The 15,873-nt window shown below is 44.7% G+C and overlaps 1 pseudogene across 1 annotated transcript in view; it reads right to left on the bottom strand.

Moving 5' to 3' along the window:
• Positions 1–1,134: 1,134 nt before the first annotated feature.
• Positions 1,135–15,873, bottom strand: part of LOC311148669 (glutathione hydrolase-like YwrD proenzyme) — a 35,620-nt pseudogene continuing 20,881 nt past the window's right edge. The window contains exons 8-10 of the transcript in view: positions 3,600–4,020; positions 3,431–3,497; positions 1,135–1,372 (exon numbers count right to left, since the gene is read on the bottom strand). The product of the transcript in view is annotated as a glutathione hydrolase-like YwrD proenzyme (transcript). The remainder of the gene's footprint in view (positions 1,373–3,430; positions 3,498–3,599; positions 4,021–15,873) is intronic.

Genomic DNA, 15,873 nt, shown 5'->3' on the forward strand with positions numbered 1-15,873 from the left:
ATCGAACAGCGCAAGTAGCCTACTTTTTGAAGTGACAATCAGATGAAAACATCATCACCCATGATATGAAAAACTGAGCCTGCGCAGACCGCAAAAACAACAGTAAATGGGATAAGATGTTAACATGCCACAGTATCCCCTCTTAGATCAGCATATCCCAGGCATCTTATCCAGGTTTCTCATAACCGGGATACAAGCTTTTTCGGGTTATTGTAAACGGGATATGATGTTTATATGCGTCAACTCAAAAACAGAATACTTGAGTATCCTGAATAATAACGGGAGTTTGGTATACATGTAAACATGGTCAGTGAGTGGACAAGTGTAGTGCACAGTCATACTGTAAAGATTATGTTTATGCTCTCTAGCTCCTCCTAGGGAGGGGAGAGGAGAGGGTCACTAGTACACAGAATAAAAGGTGCTATCTAGAACCTAAAAGGGTTCTTCGGTTGTCCCCATAGGAGAACCCTTTGAACAATGGTTCCATGTAGAACCGTTTTGGTTCCAAGTAGAACCGTTTTGGGTTCCATGTAGAACCCTTTCCACAGAGGGTTCTACATGGAACACAAAATGGTTCTACCTGGAACCAAAAAGGGTTTTACCTGGAACCAAAAAGGGTTCTCCTATGGGGACAGTCGAAGAACCCGTTTGGAATCATTTTTCGAAGAATATAAGGCTGCACGATTATTCAAATTCACATCAAAATCGCAATATTGACATGCGCAATATCCATATTGCAAGAGATCCATATTGCATGCAATATTTTGAACCGCCACTAAGCTGCATGTAACATCTGTTTTTATAGTTTACTCTGTTTGACGTCTCTCTCCCTCTCCTCTTGAGGCTGCTTCCCACACACACACCAAGCACCTGTCAATCAAGCGGCGCAGTTCCTCCTCACTTTTAAATTCACTGTTTGCATGCTGTTCTGTTAGGTCAAATGCAGTGAACAGATTGTTCCAAACAAGAACGATGCTGCTTTCTACTTTGCTTCTTAATATAAATCATTCTATTTCAATGATTCCAAAAGTTCACCAAAGTGTTTCGATCTATATCGCAAGCCAAATCGCAATTTCAATATTTGTTTAAAAAATCGCAATGAGATTTCTGGCCCATATTGTGCAGCGCTAGTCACTAGTACCCCTGGGCACAACCATCAGCTCTGGGGTCTGATCCTGCCCACAACACCCTAACATTAGGCTCTGCTTCCTGGGTAGACAGGTTCCACCAATCCCCTACTGAGATGACCTGGCCTCGCCCAAACTGACCAAACTGCCAGTGATAGGCCAGCAAACCACATGGCTCCGCTTTTCCAGGTCTTCAGCAACACCCTGGTCGACACCCACCTCCAAGTTGACACACCACTGCTGGGCTGTGAGAGGAGAGGATGCAGATAAAGGAGGATTTCCAGGAGGACATGTGGGTCCATAACCCCAGAGAGTTTTTATTATGCCAAATAAATATAGCATTCTCTATGCATTACTAACAACATGTGTGTGCACGTTTCTTAGATTAAATTATTTTTTCCTGATGCAGGCAAAATATTATATTGTAGTTTAGTAACACGTTTGTTTACTCCTAGCCATAGTCCATCAGGGGGGGTCCATTTCTACTGGGGGTTGGCTGATGAGAGAGAGAGAGAGAGAGAGAGAGAGAGAGAGAGAGAGAGAGAGAGAGAGAGAGAGAGAGAGAGAGAGAGAGAGAGAGAGAGAGAGAGAGAGAGAGAGAGAGACAGAGAGAGAGAGAGAGAGAGAGAGAGAGACGAGTGGCCTGGCCTCTAGCCTGGTTCACAGAGAGCTTACCAGCCTTGTCATGCTACACATACAGTGGGGAGAACAGGTATTTGATACACTGCCGATTTTGCAGGTTTTCCTACTTACAAAGCATGTAGAGGTCTGTAATTTTTATCATAGGTACACTTCAACTGTGAGAGACGGAATCTAAAACAAAAATCCAGAAAATCACATTGTATGATTTTTAAGTAATTAATTTGCATTTTATTGCATGACATAAGTATTTGATACATCAGAAAAGCAGAACTTAATATTTGGTACAGAAACCTTTCTTTGCAATTACAGAGATCATACGTTTCCTGTAGGTCTTGACCAGGTTTGCACACACTGCAGCAGGGATTTTGGCCCACTCCTCCATACAGACCTTCTCCAGATCCTTCAGGTTTCGGGGCTGTCGCTGGGAAATACGGACTTTCAGCTCCCTCCAAAGATGTTCTATTGGGTTCAGGTCTGGAGACTGGCTAGGCCACTCCAGGACCTTGAGATGCTTCTTACGGAGCCACTCCTTAGTTGCCCTGGCTGTGTGTTTCGGGTCGTTGTCATGCTGGAAGACCCAGCCACGACCCATCTTCAATGCTCTTACTGAGGGAAGGAGGTTGTTGGCCAAGATCTCGCGATACATGGCCCCATCCATCCTCCCCTCAATACGGTGCAGTCGTCCTGTCCCCTTTGCAGAAAAGCATCCCCAAAGAATGATGTTTCCACCTCCATGCTTCAGAGGTTGAGATGGTGTTCTTGGGGTTGTACTCATCCTTCTTCTTCCTCCAAACACGGCGAGTGGAGTTTAGACCAAAAAGCTCAATTTTTGTCTCATCAGACCATATGACCTTCTCCCATTCCTCCTCTGGATCATCCAGATGGTCATTGGCAAACTTCAGATGGGCCTGGACATGCGCTGGCTTGAGCAGGGGGTCCTTGCGTGCACTGCAGGATTTTAATCCATGACGGCGTAGTGTGTTACTAATGGTTTTCTTTGAGACTGTGGTCCCAGCTCTCTTCAGGTAATTGACCAGGTCCTGCCGTGTAGTTCTGGGCTGATCCCTCACCTTCCTCATGATCATTGATGCCCCACGAGGTGAGATCTTGCATGGAGCCCCAGACCGAGGTTGATTGACCGTCATCTTGAACTTCTTCCATTTTCTAATAATTGTGCCAACAGTTGTTGCCTTCTCACCAAGCTGCTTGCCTATTGTCCTGTAGCCCATCCCAGCCTTGTGCAGGTCTACAATTTTATCCCTGATGTCCTTACACAGCTCTCTGGTCTTGGCCATTGTGGAGAGGTTGGAGTCTGTTTGATTGAGTGTGTGGACAGGTGTCTTTTATACAGGTAACAAGTTCAAACAGGTGCAGTTAATACAGGTAATGAGTGGAGAACAGGAGGGCTTCTTAAAGAAAAACTAACAGGTCTGTCAGAGCCGGAATTCTTACTGGTTGGTAGGTGATCAAATACTTATATCATGCAATAAAATGCAAATTAATTACTTAAAAATCATACAATGTGATTTTCTGGATTTTTGTTTTAGATTCTGGTTCTCACAGTTGAAGTGTACCTATGATAAAAATTACAGACCTATACATGCTTTGTAAGTAGGAAAACCTGCTAAATCGGCAGTGTATCAAATACTTGTTCTCCCCACTGTACATGTGAGGGGCATCTAGGGCATCTTGGGGGTTCATCCCAAACTCCAGCATGTTCAGCAACACCTGGGTGGAGAGGAGAGAGAGAACACAGGCAACTAAACTAAAGCACCAGGAAAGTGAGAGAAAGTGTGAGTGCGTGTGTGATGTGTGTGTGTGTGTGGGCACCTGTATGTGGCCCTGCGGCTGCATAAAGGCTCCCATGATCCCGAGGGAGCAGAGTAGGCGTCCAGAGGCGGGGTTGGTATCGCAGAAGATCCGCCCTATAGCGTGATTGAAATTGAAAGGCAATGTTCCTGTGTTCGCGGAGACTGCATTCACGGGAAACGCTGCATATTTAGGTTCAATTGGAAATAACCTTTGAATTTCAATTGCGGTACGGATTGAATTTAGCCCTTGGTTTCTCAACAACCGAGACAGGCTGCCACTCACTTGCAGGTAGAAGCAACAACTCTGAGGCACCAGGCCAGTTCCGAAGCCCATGTAGTTACTGTTGATGAATGAGCAGGCGTTGCCCTTGCCATCCACCACCGTGAAATACACTGTGTCATTTCCTGTGGGCACATAATGCCCCGCCATGACGCTGGCACTGAGGAAGGGGAGAGAGAAAGAGAGAAAGAGAGAGAGAGAGAGAGAGAGAGAGAGAGAGAGCACTCTGGGTGATTAAACTGAATGATCTCCAAGTAAATAAACAGGAATTAGACTTTCTCATACACACACAGACACACACACACACACACACGCAAATTAGTCTTTCTGAGTGGATTAATGTCAACTCCATCAAGTGAGAACAAGCGTTTCTGTTCCTCACTAATTACTTTGGCTACACTGTGCACCCCAGTCCTCAGCAGCCATTGAGAAATGCATGGCCTATTTGTGTGGGAGAAATTCTCTCACAAAACCAAGAACCTCGAAAGAAGATTGAATCTTCAAGTTGTGCAAGATGGAGGAATCACACACAGTATTTTTGTGACATTTTGAGAAGATGAAAAATTATCCTGAAAACACAATAAAAATTGTGTTTTAAGCATCCTAATTTAGTGTTTTAAGCATCCTTGTTTGGAACAGTAGAGGACCTTTTTTCATCTCCAGAGATACGGTGTGTGTGTTTACTAACACATGCCTATGAGTAATTGAATGTCCTAAAAGCGTCCCCCACAGACAGACAGACAGAAGGTTGTTAGAGAGTCATTTAGTCAGTGGTGACGGATAGGGAAACCAAACCAGCCTGCTGTGTCTTTGTCTTTCATCTGGTAATGTAAGGGTGGGTGCGTTCGTAAATTCACACTGGCAATCTACTCCGATATCAGAGCACTCTGGTTTGAGTGTGCCAGAGCGCAGATTCATTTATGAATTTACGAACGCCCTAAACTCGGTTGTTGTTACAGGTGTCAGTAAACATGGGCTATAAAAACTAATTAAATTGTTGCCAGTAACACAGTTACTTACAGTTACTAACCCTTTTGATAACATGAAAACAGTCTAACCATAGTCAGAGTAAAATCGTCAGAGTGAGGTTCTCTCTCATTTATGTCTGGAAGTAGCTAGCAAGCTAGCCAACTTTAGCCAGTTAGCTTGGGTGCTTGACTGCCGTTGTGAGGTCAGAACACTCGGATCAACCCTACTCCTTGGCCAGAGCGTACAGTGTGCGCTCTGAACACTCTGAGAGCGAAACACTCTGAATTTACGAATGGCCCAGAGCGCACTCTTGGGGCAACTTACAAACACACTCTAAGAGTTCAAAGTCTAGTAGTAATGATCGATCACTGCTGTCACTGTCGCCAGCAAAATCTAAAGCAAGCAGAGGGTGCCTGGTACATACAGGAACCTATTTAGAGGGACTGGGAGGGAGGGACAGAGGGAGGCAACGAGGGAGGGAGGGGGCGTGGATGGATTGATGGAAGGAAAGGAAGGAAGGAAGGAAGGAAGGAAGGAAGGAAGGAAGGAAGGAAGGAAGGAAGGAAGGAAGGAAGGAAGGAAGGAAGGAAGGAAGGAAGGAAGGAAGGAAGGAAGGAAGGAAGGAAGGAAGGAAGGAAGGAGAGACCGGCTTTGCTGATAGCTGCTTTAATGAGGAAACGTTTTACTTACTATGACTGTGACGTGGTTGTCTTACCTAGTTACCTTAAGTTGAATGCACTAACTGTAAGTTGCCCTGGACAAGAGTGTCTGCTAAATGACTAAAGTACTGCAAATGTAAAATGGGAAGGAAGGAATGAGGGCCGCGGTGATGCAGTGCTAGCAGGGTCGTTCTTGAATTGTGGTGACATTTGTGTCCCTTGCCTTTGCAACCATGAAAAACCCTTTAAAATGACAAATAGTTACACATCATACATGTTTTTGTTTATATTGAACTGTTTATCAATGAAAAAAACATAATGCGAAACGAACACAACAAAACAACGCGACCATGGACAAAGTAGCTGACAACTCAACTAAAGTGAATTTAGAGACACTACTAACAGAAATTCGCACTGGCAATGAGAAACTGTCCAAGCAGATGAAGAAAATATCTGATGTCCAAAAAATCTAAACTGATATGACCTGAACTGTAAAAACTAATGGAGGAGGCCAGGTTAACCTTGGATAAAATTGCATTAGAAAAGCTCCAGAAAACCGTGGATGAACAAAAACACATCATTATGGGGCTTATTGAAAGATTAAACGGGATGGAGGACTTCAGTAGCTGCTCAAATCTTCGTTTCGTACATTTCCCCAAAATCTGTGTAACAACCGGAATGGAAGATTTTCTGGAAAAGGTAATACCACAACTACTGGGCCAGGAGAACTTCACACGGGCTCCCACAACTGAACGAGCACATCAAACAGGCGGTCAAGAGGGGACACGAGCAGCAAATCAATGGGCATCATCGCAAAGTTCCTTAACTATAGGGACAAAGATCATGTTCTACAACTGGCCATCCATGCCAAGAAGTCGGGAGTCGGACCTTTGATGTATGAGGGCCATCGGATCTACATCAACGTCGACATGAGCAGAGACCTCTACATGAAACACAGAGAATTCAACCCCATAAAGAAAAATCTATGGGAAAAACGAATCCAAGTTCTCTTTGGTGTACCCCGCACAACTACGAACAAATGGAAGGAAAGAGACATCACACTGAAATCAGCAAACGAAGCTACCCGATTCCTGGATAACCTGGACAAGGAGAACGGTGGAAATGGCAATTAATTAAATGTATAGACTACAGGACAACCTCTCAACAGACGATGTACAACATATGGGGCACTAGACTAATGAACTGTTTAGGCTACTGAAATTAGGTGAACGATGGACTATTACAACCCACCACATCAAAGACACAAAAGAGAAATGTATGTGTTGTTAATGCCTTCACTCACATCCCTATTGAAAAGACAATCACAGCACCACCCAGGCGATCTGTCTAAATGAATAACACTTTAATGACTATTGGCTATGCAGCCTAAATGACAACCCGTTAATTGGTAGGCTATAGCCATGATCTATTTGTTTAAGTAACGAACTGACAAGTGAACAAGGCAAGATGATTGCTATGATCTGAACATTTATTTTTGAATGCTCCCGAGCCAATAGGCTATAAAGGCCAGAGTGGGTGGGAAGAATTTAAATGTCATACAAATGTCATACAACCTAAGACGCTGAAATTGTAAGCCCAAAGTAATTCTATTTCTGTTGCTCTCTCTCTCCCTCGCTCCCTTCCTTCTTTTTATTTTTTATTTAATTGACTTTTTCCAGAATTAAGGCATAATAACAGGGAAATTATAACCGGGATATATGAATTGAAAAAGATGTGTTATCGATGTGGGCAACATGATACCATCACGTGTCGATTATTCTTTTCTTTTTATTCTCCCATAGAAAGTACAATGACAATTGTTAATGAATTGGTTGAATTAATTTTGAAAAAGCATGGGCAATCGCCGAGTTCATAAAAGAGAGTGCCAAACAAGCAGGCTATGTGAGCGAAGCCCACAATTATGCACCTTTCAATCATTATTTCCAGACCTTTGTTGGACAATTATATCGAAATGAATTCATTAACTGAATCTCAAGGTGTAATGTACAAGAAATATAGCTAGGCTAACAGAACATGTAGCCTAAACTTTGAAAAATCAAGTGAATAAATGGCACTCACTTTGGCTCTACCGGTGCCCAGAGCAAAGGGATGTTGCATTGATGTTACAAGTCATTATACCACCCCGCTCTAAGTGATCCACCTGCTCTGTACGCCGGTGGGTCAAGACGAGTGTGCCCACGTGTGGTTGCATGCAGTACAACGGAACTGTAGGCTTCTCCAGTGGTTATAGGCCTATATCTGTTTCCATTTATTTCATTGGAGAATTACAGTGCCTTGCAAAAGTATTCAGCCCCCTTGGCGTTTTTCCTGTTTTGTTGCATTACAACCTGTAATTTAAATTGATTTGTATTTGGATTTCATGTAATGGACATACACAAAATAGTCAAAATTGGGGATGTGAAATGAAAAAAATAACTTGTTTCAAAAAATTATAAAAAATACATGACGGAAAAGTGGTGCCTGCATATGTATTCAACCCCTTTGCTATGAAGCCCCTAAATAAGATATGCTGCAACCAATTACCTTCAGAAGTCACATAATTAGTTAAATAAAGTCCACCTGTGTGGAATCTAAGTGTCACATGATCTGTCACATGATCTCAGTATATTTACACCTGTTCTGAAAGGCCCCAGAGTCTGCAACACCACTAAGCAAGGGGCACCACCAAGCAAGCGGCACCATGAAGACCAAGCAGCTCTCCAAACAGGTCAGGGACAAAGTTGTGGAGAAGTACAGATCAGGGTTGGGTTATACAAAAATATCAGAAACTTTGAACATCCCATGGAGCACCATTAAATCCATTATTAAAAAATTGAAAGAATATGGCACCACAACAAACCTGCCAAGAAAGGGCCCTCCATCAAAACTCACAGACCAGGCAAGGAGGGCATTAATCAGAGAGGCAACAAAAAGACCAAAGATAACCCTGAATGAGCTGCAAAGCTCCACAGCGGAGATTGGAGTATCTGTCCATAGGACCACTTTAAGCCGTACACTACACAGAGCTGGGCTTTATGGAAGAGTGGCCAGAAAAAAGCCATTGCTTTAAGAAAATAATAAGCAAACACGTTTGGTGTTCACCAAAAGGTATGTGGGAGACTCCCCAAACATATGGAAGAAGATACTCTGGTCAGATGAGACTAAAATTGAGCTTTTTAGCCATCAAGGAAAACGCTATGTCTGGCACAAACCCAACACCTCTCATCCCCCCGAGAACACCATCCCCACAGTGAAGCATGGTGGTGGCAGCATCATGCTGTGGGATGTTTTTCATCGGCAGGGACTGGGAAACTGGTCAGAATTGAAGGAATGATGAATGGTGCTAAATACAGGGAAATTCTTGAGGGAAACCTGTTTACGTCTTCCAGAGATTTGAGACTGGGACAGAGGTTCACCTTCCAGCAGGACAATGACCCTAAGCATACCGCTAAAGCAACACTCAAGTGGTTTAAGGGGAAACATTTAAATGTCTTGGAATGGCCTAGTCAAAGCCCAGACCTCAATCCAATTGAAAATCTATGGTATTACTTAAAAATTGCTGTACACCAGCGGAGCCCATCCAACTTGAAGGAGCTGGAGCAGTTTTGCCTTGAAGAATGGGCAAAATGTCCAGGGGCTAGATGTGCCAAGTTTATAGAGACATAGCCCAAGAGACTTGCAGCTGTAATTGCTTGAAAAGGTGGCTCTACAAAGTATTGACTTTGGGGGGGGGTGAATAGTTATGCACGTTCAAGTTCAGTTTTTTTGTCTTATTTCTTGTTTGTTTCACAATAAAAAATATTTTGCATCTTCAAAGTGGTAGGCATGTTGTGTAAATCAAATGATACAAACCCCCCCAAAATCAATTTGAATTCCAGGTTGTAAGGCAACAAAATAGGAAAAATGCCAAGGGGGTGAATACTTTCGAAAGCCACTGTTTATGGCACTATGCATTGGGGCAGGTCGCGTTCTCCTGGCATACGCCAAACCCAGATTCATCCGTCGAACTGCCAGATGGTGAAGCATGATTCATCACTCTACAGAACGCGTTTCCACTGCTCCAGAGTCCAATGGCGGCAAGCTTTACACCACTCCAGCCGACGCTTGTCATTGCACATGGTGATCTTAGGCTTGTGTGAGGGTGCTCGGCCATGGAAACCCATTTCATAAAGCTCCCGACGAACAATTATTGTGCTGACGTTGCTTCCAGAGGCAGTTTGGAACTCGGTAGTGAGTGTTGCAACCGAGGACAGATGATTTTTATGCGCTTCAGCACTCGGCGGTCCCGTTCTGTGAGCTTGTGTGGCCTACCACTTCGCGGCTGAGCCGTTGTTGCTCCTAGACATTTCAACTACACAATAACAGCACTTACAGTTGACCGGGGCAGCTCTAGCAAGGCAGATATTTGATGAACTGACTTGTTGGAAAGGTGGCATCCTATGACGGTGCCACGTTGAAAGTCACTGAGCTCTTCAGTAAGGCCATTCTACTGCCAATGTTTGTCTATGGAGATTGCATGGCTCTGTGCTCGAGTTATACACCTGTCAGCAACGGGTGTGGCTGAAACAACCGAATCCACTAATTTGAAGGGGTGTCCACATACTTTTGTATATGTAGTGTATATAATTTTTGGGGTGTATTGTAGAGACATAGTCACTGACCGATAAACTGCATTAAAGGGAATGGCCACTACGGAGGCGCCAATTAGGTCACTCTCTCACCTGTGCAACAGTCCAGGAGAGATTCATGCGGGAAGCATCAAAGGGGAAAGGGGAGGGGGGAAAAGAGGAAGATAAGGGATTTATTGTTTTGTATCATTTTTTATGTCTTGTGAATACATGTCCACTAAGAAGCTTGAGGATTGATCAACGCTAATATCATTGTAGCTGTTTATGTACCAACACCGTACATAATGTATGGGTGTTGTGGTGAGGGAGGCCCCGCTCTCTCCTTTCCCAGATGTTTAGTTCATTTCGATCTCCTTTGCATTATTATAGCCATTTTCTGCAGCCTGTCAACTATGCCTCTGTCTATCCCTGTTCTCTCCTCTCCGCACAGGCTATACAAACGCATCACACCGCGTGGCTGCTGCCTCTCTAACATGGTGGTCCCTGCACGCACCACCCACGTGGAGTTCCAGGTCTCAGGCAGCCTCTGGAACTGCCGTTCTGCTGCCAACAAGGCAGAGTTCATCTCAGCCTATGCTACCCTCCAGTACCTCGACTTCTTGGCGCTGACGGAAACATGGATTACCACTGAAAACACTGCTACTCCTACTGCTCTCTCCTCGTCTGACCATGTGTTCTCGCATACCCCGAGAGCATCTGGTCAGCGGGGTGGTGGCACAGGAATCCTCATCTCTCCCAAATGGACATTCTCTATTTTTCCCCTGACCCATCTGTCTATCTCCTCATTTGAATTCCATGCTGTCACAGTCACTAGCCCATTTAAGCTTAATATCCTTGTCATCTATCGCCCTCCAGGTTCCCTTGGAGAGTTCATCAATGAGCTTGACGCCTTGATAAGTTCCTTTCCTGATGATGGCTCACCCCTCACAGTTCTGGGGGACTTCAACCTCCCTACGTCTACCTTTGACTCATTTCTCTCTGCCTCCTTCTTTCCACTCATCTCCTCTTTTGACCTCACCCTCTCACCATCCCCCCCTACTCACAAGGCAGGCAATACGCTTGACCTCATCTTTACTAGAAGCTGTTCTTCTACTAATCTCACTGCAACTCCCCTCCATGTCTCCGACCACTACTTTGTATCCTTTTCTCTCTCGCTCTCCTCCAACACTACTCACTCTGCCCCTACTCAGATGGTAATGCGCCGTCGCAACCTTCGCTCTCTCTCTCCCGCTACTCTCTCCTCTTCCATCCTATCATCTCTTCCCTCTGCTCAATCCTTCTCCCTCCAATCTCCTGATTCTGCCTCCTCAACCCTCCTCTCCTCCCTTTCTGCATCCTTTGACTCTCTATGTCCCCTATCCTCCCGGCCGGCTCGGTCCTCCCCTCCAGCTCCGTGGCTTGATGACTCATTGCGAACTCACAGAACAGGGCTCCGGGCAGCCGAGCGGAAATTGAGGAAAACTAGACTCCCTGCGGACCTGGCATCTTTTCACTCCCTCCTCTCTACATTTTCTTCATCTGTTTCTGCTGCTAAGGACACTTTCTACCACTCTAAATTCCAAGCATCTGCCTCTAACCCTAGGAAGCTCTTTGCCACCTTCTCCTCCCTGCTGAATCCTCCTCCCCCTCCCCCCCTCCTCCCTCTCTGTGGATGACTTCGTCAACCATTTTGAAAAGAAGGTTGACGACATCCGATCCTCGTTTGTTAAGTCAAATGACACTGCTGGTCCTGCTCACACTGCCCTACCCTATGCTTTGACTTCTTTCTCCCCTCTCTCTCCAGATAAAATCTTGCGACTTGTGACGGCCGGCCGCCCAACAACCTGCCCGCTTGACCCTATCCCCTCCTCTCTTCTCCAGACCATCTCCGGTGACCTTCTCCCTTACCTCACCTCGCTGATCAACTCATCCTTGACCGCTGGCTATGTCCCTTCCATCTTCAAGAGAGCGAGAGTTGCACCCCTTCTCAAAAAACCAACACTCGATCCCTCTGATGTCAACAACTACAGACCAGTATCCCTTCTTTCTTTTCTCTCCAAAACTATTGAGCGTGCCGTCTTTAGCCAACTCTCTTGCTATCTCTCTCAGAATGACCTTCTTGATCCAAACCAGTCAGGTTTCAAGACTGGTCATTCAACTGAGACTGCTCTTCTCTGTGTCACGGAGGCTCTCCGCACTGCTAAAGCTAACTCTCTCTCCTCTGCTCTTGTCCTTCTAGACCTGTCTGCTGCCTTTGATACTGTGAACCATCAGATCCTCCTCTCCACCCTCTCCGAGCTGGGCATCTCCGGTCGCTCCTACCAAGTGGCGTGGCGAGAAGCTGTCTCCGCACCACGTGCTCTCACCACTGGTGTCCCCCAGGGCTCAGTTCTAGGCCCTCTCCTATTCTCGCTATACACCAAGTCACTTGGCTCTGTCATATCCTCACATGGCCTCTCCTATCATTGCTACGCAGACGACACATAACTAATCTTCTCCTTTCCCCCTTCTGATAACCAGGTGGTGAATCGCATTCTGCATGTCTGGCAGACATATCAGTATGGATGACGGATCACCACCTCAAGCTGAACCTTGGCAAGACGGAGCTGCTCTTCCTCCCGGGGAAGGACTGCCCGTTCCATGATCTCGCCATCACGGTTGACAACTCCGTTGTGTCCTCCTCCCAGAGTGCGAAGAGCCTTGGCGTGACCCTGGACAACACCCTGTCGTTCTCCGCTAACATCAAGGCGGTGACCCGATCCCGTTGGTTCATGCTCTACAACATTCGGAGAGTACGACCCTGCCTTACACAGGAAGCGGCACAGGTCCTAATCCAGGCACTTGTCATCTCCCGTCTGGATTACTGCAACTCGCTGTTGGCTGGGCTCCCTGCCTGTGCCATTAAACCCCTACAACTCATCCAGAATGCCGCAGCCCGTCTGGTGTTCAACCTTCCCAAGTTCTCTCACGTCACCCCGCTCCTCCGCACACTACACTGGCTTCCAGTTGAAGCTTGCATCTGCTACAAGACCATGGTGCTTGCCTACGGAGCTGTGAGGGGAACGGCACCTCCGTACCTTCAGGCTCTGATCAGTCCCTACACCCAAACGAGGGCATTGCGTTCATCCACCTCTGGCCTGCTGGCTCCCCTACCTCTGCTGAAGCACAGTTCCCGCTCAGCCCAGTCAAAACTGTTCGCTGCTCTGGCACCCCAATGGTGGAACAAGCTCCGTCACGACGCCAGGACAGCGGAGTCACTCACCACCTTCCGGAGACATTTGAAACCCCACCTCTTTAAGGAACACCTGGGATAGGATAAAGTAATCCTTCTAACCCCCCCCTTACCCCATCCCACCCCCCTCCCAAAAAAAATAATAATAATAATAATTTGTAAAGTGGTTATCCCACTGGCTATAAGGTGAATGCACCAATTTGTAAGTCGCTCTGGATAAGAGCGTCTGCTAAATGACGTAAATGTAAATGTAAATGAGTCAATAGGAGACAAAAAATATGTAAAGACCCATCTGAATATCATGTGTTGTGGATAATACTTAATATATGAATACATTAATATGTGTGACATGGAATGTCAATGCAATTGTGCAGCCAACCAAAATAATTAAAGCATTTTCTTATTTGGGGGTGGGGTGGGGGTAATTGTGGGCGGGATGCAACTCTAGACAAGTCATCAACTAAACTATTATACCACAACAACTAAACTATTAAACCACAACATGAAAGAGATGGGTCTATTTGAACTGTGGCAATACAAACATCCAAATGAAAGAGAATACTGCTATTACTCTCACGTCCACAGCTCATATTCAAGAATTGACTTTTTTATAGTAAACTTTTCTTTAATTGACTGTGTTTCTGAATGTAAATACCTTCCTAGAATAATTACGGACGATAGCCCATTGTCCTTCACGTTTAAGCTCAAACCTCCTATGCCAATAGCAAAGACATGGCGATTCAACACAATGTTACTTGGAGATAAGGAGTTTACCTCATATCTCAACACACAGATAGACATGATTTGGGAAACAAATGTAGATAGTGAAGTATGCCCAACTGTTGTCTGGGAAGCTCTTAAAGCATATATGAGAGGTTGTATCATGTCTTACTCTTCACATAAGAAAAACAAGACCCATAACGAATTTGAAATATTACAACAGAAAATCCACCCTTCAACAGTTGAACACTTTTAAGCTTGAATATAACACAGTAAACACCCGATCTGCAGAGATTGCTGCCATGAAATCCAAGCAACAATATGTTGAGCAAGGTGAAAGTGCAGGGAAATATAGCATTCAAACCCCTAATGGATCCTTCTGAAATCAACTCAGTCTTTAAAATATTTTATCACAAACTGTATCAATCTGAAGAGAAAAGTTCTATGGAGAATATAGACAATTTCCTTAATAAGGGCATTTTACCAATAAGTGAACCAGAGAAAATGAATATGGATAGAAACATTACCCCAGGTGAGCTGGTGGAGGCCCTCAATTATCTACAAAATGGGAAATCTCCTGGTAATGATGGATTCCCAGTGGAATTTTATAGACACTTTCGTCCCAAATTACTAAAGCCTGTTACTTATGCTCACAGCAGCTCTACAGAAAAATGTACTTCCCCAGTCACTATGTTTGGCTACAATCACCCTACTTAAAAAGAAAGATAAGGATCCATTGTTATGCAGATTCTTACGCCCAGTACCACTCTTGAATGTGGATTACAAAATCATTGCTAAAGTATTGGCTTTTCGCATTAAAAACAGTAATACAAAAGTTGATTCACTCAGATCAAACAGGGTTTATACGGAACAGGATGTCTTCAGACAATCTCCACCGTTTTTTTCAATACAATCCATCATACCAAGAACTTGAACGCTCCAAAAGTATCAATATCAATAGATGCTGAAAAAGTATTCGATTTTGTGGGCATATTTGGTGGCTGTCTTAAAGAAAGTTTGATTTCCTGGATTGAGCTATTGTTAAAATCCCCCAAAGCATCTATATGAACAAATGGACAGATCTCTGAATAATTTAAGTCAAACATGGGCAACTGGCGGCCCACAGGCCGCATACGGCCCACGTCCCCCCTTTTGAAGCCTTACCACCCCCCAGTCTCAATTTACTGTTGCAAGTTAGAATAGCAGAATACACAACGTGCAATTTCGAAATTTGGTTGTGCATCAGCAGTTTTTCTCTTGTTATGTCAGTTACTCAATTAGCCCATGTCAGCTACATGTTTTTTAGACTGCTAAATTAGTCTAGCGGCCAGCTATCTAAACTTGTAGTAAGCCTAATCATGGTCGAATTACCGACCGGGGGTCCCCCATATATTTTTTAAATCACTCTCACTCAGATATTAAAAACGTCAAACATTTCTCTCCACCCTGTGGCAAAATGTGTAGAATTGCAGGAAATTAACTTTAAAACTGCTCATTTTCCTCTCCACCCCATGGCAAAATGAGTAGAACTGCAGCAAACGTGCTTTAAAACAGACACGCAAGCCACTGCTGCCCCTTATGAATTCAGATTTTTTTGTGGCCCCCTCCCCCATCAAAGTTGCCCATCCCTGATTTAAGTTATCAAGAGGGACAAGACAGGGATGCCATTTGTCTAGTTATTTGTTTTCCTTTAACCACATAACTCCTAGCATCCATAATTAGAACTCATGGCTCAATCCGGGACATAGTGATTGGTGAAGATCAGCATGTAATATCATTGTATGCAGATTACATTTTACTTTATTTATCTGAACCAGAACATTCTC

This window comes from Coregonus lavaretus (genome assembly GCF_964263955.1).
Source record: "Coregonus lavaretus genome assembly, chromosome: 21".
NCBI lineage: Eukaryota > Metazoa > Chordata > Actinopteri > Salmoniformes > Salmonidae > Coregonus > Coregonus lavaretus.